At 39.5% G+C, this 5,247-nt stretch overlaps 1 long non-coding RNA gene across 1 annotated transcript; it reads right to left on the minus strand.

The window, feature by feature from the left end:
* Nucleotides 1-849: 849 nt before the first annotated feature.
* LOC127781182 (uncharacterized) lies at nt 850-3,353 on the minus strand. The gene is made up of 2 exons (XR_008018940.1): nt 3,036-3,353; nt 850-1,886 (listed from the first exon to the last, which is right to left on the minus strand). It is a non-coding gene; the product is annotated as an uncharacterized LOC127781182 (long non-coding RNA).
* Nucleotides 3,354-5,247: the final 1,894 nt, after the last annotated feature.

The following is a 5,247-nucleotide window of genomic DNA, read 5'->3' on the forward strand; positions in this document are numbered from 1 at the left end:
GGAGGCGACGGGCCAGATCCGGCGGCAACGGTTCTCGTCCCGCCCGGATCCAGCGGCGGCAGGCCTCGTCCTGCCCGAATCCGACGTCGGCCTCGGGCGAAGAGTAGCGGCGACCTCGGGCGGCGGCGCCACCGCCATCTCCTCCTCACCTCCGCCGTCGACGACAACGAGGAGGCGGGGGCAGGTGGCGGCAAGAGCGGCCGGCGAGCTCGGGCGACGGCTAGGGTTTCTTTTTTTGAATTCTTTTTGGAATTTTATTTTTTTTCGCGATTTAGTGTGTGGCCGTCATCGACGGTGTGGCCAGTGGCTGGCGTCGTCCGCGTTGTTTGTGGTGGTGGCGGCGGCGAAGATGTAACATCCCAGGTTTTAGCTATAGTTTTAGTCACGCTAATGACTTGATCACACTGGCTGAGAGTGGTGTTGATTGGGCCACAATGCTGGCTAGGACATATAAATATGTTGATTGTTGTTCTATTATGGATCTTAAATGATTTTTCGATCGTTTCCTTGTCATTTATTTATCAAGTCATATCCATATGAATTATTGATTTATTTTTAGTTAGAGTAAACCTGGTGAGGAGTGGGATAATTTAGTTTTGGGTTAAACTATAGCGTGGATTAGTCATCACAAAGCAAGGTACACGTGCACAGTAGAAATCACAACTGAAACTATAGTAAATTATTCACAAACTATCTGGTTATCGGTTGCATGCATGCGATACACACATACATACATACAGACTGATATATATATCCATGCATACACATATCCATTATAAATATTGTACATATGCATCTTATACATTGTATTTATATACAACATTAATGTATAAACTCACACGCCATGCATACAAGTTAAAATACAAAATTAAATGTATTAGAAAATGTTTGTGTGATTTATGATCGCAAATTTAAATTTAGGAGGTTTGCATTCTAGAAAGTCGAAATAGTAACAATAAACGAATATTTTTGAGTTGCTACAATTTATAATTTTGCATCCAACTATTTAGGGACACAAAAATCTACAAACTGAGCCATCTCAAGCCAACTTCCAAAATTATCCATTTTTGCATACAACTCCCTGAGTTCTAGGGCAATTATTAATCAGTCCCTTAACTCTGGAGTAACCTCCAAAATTCCAAAAGCTTATGGACTGGAATGCAAAATTACTAAGTATCCCAATTTCACCAGATTTCCATTAAATTGTAAATTAGTGAGCCTCTCAAAATTATTCCACCGAACATGCCCTGGTGAGGTTTCAAAGCTAGCAGCAGCCATGTGGTCCAAGCAGGTGAATCACCAGCACCAAATGCACTGAGATAAAGCATAACAATGTGAATTATCCACAGTCTGGTAGAGCCAGCCTTGGTTGCAACGATAGACACCTAGCTACAGCTAGCAACTCCCAGTAGTACAGCAGCCATAGTAGTAGTAAGATCCCAGCAACAGCAAGCAGCCTCGGCTGGAAATCAGTGGAGATTGGGAGAAAGAGAAATAATCACAGCTAGTAGATCAGTAGTTCAACATCTCAACCATGCTTCACCACAGCCGTAGCAGCCTTGTGTGTGCAGCCAGGAGAGGCTAGAGTGAGTGAATGAGAGGTCAGAGGAGTAGTAGGAGAAGCAAGAAGGAGCAGCAATCAAGCAAGAGGATCAACACCAGGAAAAGCAAGGGAAGTAGCAGATCCAGATATCAATCAAGATTTTCACATATCTTACCATGTAAACCAAAGCAGCAAGAAGATGCTGAAGTGAGACAGCAGAGAGACCAACCTGAAGAAGGAGCAAGTGGTGTTCTAGCAGAGTTACCATTGATCCAGAAGAGCAGCAGTAGAAGAGAAGACTTGGGTTTCTGAAGGAGGGGCTGAACCACACATTTTTCAATCACTGTAGAATCATCAGAGGTAACCAAAAATTAAAATAGGGGAGGAGAGTAAATCCTGCATACATAGTATCAGCATTTGTTAGAACTAGAGTTTCATGCAGATATATACCATCCATCCTGACCAAAAACCTTAGTAATTCTAAATGGTTAAAAGTAACAAAATTTGGGGATAAAGTTAAAGATAAGTGCATGTTTTTAAATCCTGACATATATAAATTATCATAGAAGAAATCTGAATAGTAACAATAAATGCCTGTAGATATAATTCAGAATAAAATCAACTGGTGTTCACGACATAAATTATTTAGGAATAGAGCATATATAGAAGAACCAAATCATGCATGTGAACTTATAAGCTTTCAGATCCTAGTCATGTAAACAGGGCATAACATTGACATGTGCATATACAGATATAGAAGATGAGTAGTGTGTTCCAGTAAAAAGAATCAAATTGGGATGACAAGATTAATGAGTAGAAAACCATAGATTTCTATAGTAGATAGTCTATAGCAACTGTTTAGATTTAGAACATAGCATCTGGATAAGTTGCATATATCTAATTAGTTAGACCAATAGTTTAATTACTGTCCTCATCAACCATTGTAATAAAGTAAATTATAAATTGGGTTATTAACTACTACAGCATATGGAGATGATAAACAGAACACAAGAGGCAGTAGCAGTAGATCATATAGAGGACAAAATTGCCATCTATTTGTATTCATGATAATGTTCATAGGTGATAATTTAATTAGTTATAGTACAGATTTTCTCATGATATTCCAAGTGTAGAATCATGTAATTTTCAGCATCATTCAACAAAGTTTATTCTAGGATCTAATTCTGTTACTATGTCACAAATTTCTGGAATTGAGTTATTTCATCATGCAAGTATATATATAAGGGCAGAATTATGCTAATGTGCTTTCTATTTCAGTAATAAAATTCATAGGTTTATTCATGTGAGCATTCATACATCATGGGCATACAGGCATCATCCAATCTAGCAAATCCAATGACCTAGAACCCTAGAGTCAGTAATGACAATCCATATCATAGAGTTATCGAGTTGACCATTAGGATTAATTTACAAGCATCTTTAGTACACCCACAATCATATATCAGTAGTACAAAAGGGAATAACACCTTACCAATATAAACACTAGAAATTAGAGGGGGAGAGGAAGAAGTAGAGACCCGAGAGCACACTCATGGGGATAGAACAGGGCCGCCGGAGTTGCGCAGTGCTTGGCACCGGCCATCTCCACGGCAGCAGCGGCTATTGGAGAGGCGAGGGATAGTTAGGGTTTGAACAGGGAAAGAGAGGAAGGAAGGAAGGGGGGGAGAGGAGGAAGCGGCGGCGATGCGCCCTGGGAGCGCAGCGCTCGTGCGCCAGGGAGAGAAGAGAGCGAGAAAGAGAAAGGGGAAAACGGGAGGAAGGAAGAGAACGAGAAAAAGAGAGAAGAGGAAGAAGATGGGTGGGTTGTGTTGTTGTGGGCTTTAGTAGTTGGGCTAATAGAATTTAGAGGTAGAGTTAGAAAATAAAGAAAATTAGTATATGACATTTAAACTCTTTAAATTCAAATTTAGGTCTTGCATATTCTAATGTATTATTGCAGCTACTATTTTAATTCACTCCATATGATTTTTAAATTAAATTAAAGTGTGTCTTTTTTGAAGTAGATATATGTACAACCAAATCTTTCATATTAGAAATCTAAATAAAAGTATTCCTTGAAATATATCTTATAAACTATTTTTCTAAGAAAACAAATATATTTATTTCTATGAAAGCAATATATATCTTGGGGTTGTTGAATAAAATCTGTACAGTGAATCAAATTTCTTCTAAATAAAATAATTACTCTTTCTTAAAATAAAAGTTTAACAAAAGCAAGTCCATAACCTATATAGATCATGTATGTGCATTCGGGTTAGACATATCATGTGCATCTCATTCATACAAACATTCTCGTATTTAGTTGTGTTTTATTATTTCTTTCAGTTGGATGTTTATCTCGGATTTCTTGGAGTTCTACATTGGTTTATTCGTTCTTCGATTTCGGGTATCTCAGGCAAGTCCAACATCTTTGATCATCTCTTGTTATATTTTTGTGATTGCAATCTATATGTATCACATTGCATTAAATTATACTTTCTATGATTAAAATAAATATGCTGATGGATTGGATTGACTGGTGGAGTAGTCGGTCATACTATAGATGTATTCTGAACTTGCCATGTGGTGGGGGTTCAGTTGCATATATTTATCATCATAAGGTTAAACAACAACTATTATATGGCATTTAAGCGCCGTAGCGATTGTGTCGACCATATGACCTAGAATGGGACAGGCTGGCTTAGTAGTTCTTTCTTAATGGCTTTATCCTGTGGCTTAAGGACTTCCACGAATCCCGTGAGCGTGGGCTAGCGATGAGGGTTGCCGTTGTTGCGGAATCCGATTAGATGACGTGGATCGCCGTTGTTGCGGGATCCGATGATTCGCCGTTGTTGCAGGAATCACCCGCAAAGATAATTGTCAAATGGGATTGATGAAAAGCTTGTGACCTTAGCCTTGCCGGCATACACCATGAAGTGTGCTTAGGCGCTGGCGTGGTGGCGGTGTAGCGCGGGCGTTAAAAGGTTTAAGGCGTCTATGGGACAGCGACACACCTCTGCAGAGTGTATGAATTGTGATACGTCACTACCTGTTTCAGGTAGAAACTGCGAACGCGACAGGAAAGGAACCTATCGGAGGTTCTAATACCTGTGGTGCCTTATATGCAGTAGATTTTATAATTACTTAATATGAGATTTTACTACACTGTTTTATGAACATGCATAAAACTCCTTGTTGGATTATGGGATTTGGAGATATATATGTATTATGCAGGTGGATTATGGGCATATATTTGTTGGATTGCTATAGATGGACTTGTTGAGTACCATTCGTACTTATCCCCTATATATTATTTCTTGTAGTGTTGAGCTAACAATTAGGTGAAGAGAAGATTCTACAAAATTGATCAAGTGTTGCATATCTCTACATCAATTTACTGTTGAAGGTGATGAAGATCTATAAGAGCAAGGTACTGTTAGTATTAGTATTTTGATAAAAAGCTAATTTCTTATGGTTTTTTATTTATTAGGTTTCGCTACAATTGTTTCTGCTATGCTACTCTGGTGTGCTCAGTTCTTGGTAAGTTGGTTCTTACTAAGGAATGAGCCGTAGACCGGTATTCTACCTCGGAAGTGGAATACGAGGGTCGCTATAGAAAATGATGGGGGCGAGGACGGAGCGAGAGAGGAAGGGCGGCGAGACGGCGGGGGCGAGGTCGCGAGGAGCCGACTAGCCGAGGACGG

This window comes from Oryza glaberrima, chromosome 8 (genome assembly GCF_000147395.1).
Source record: "Oryza glaberrima chromosome 8, OglaRS2, whole genome shotgun sequence".
NCBI classification, from domain to species: Eukaryota; Viridiplantae; Streptophyta; class Magnoliopsida; order Poales; family Poaceae; genus Oryza; species Oryza glaberrima.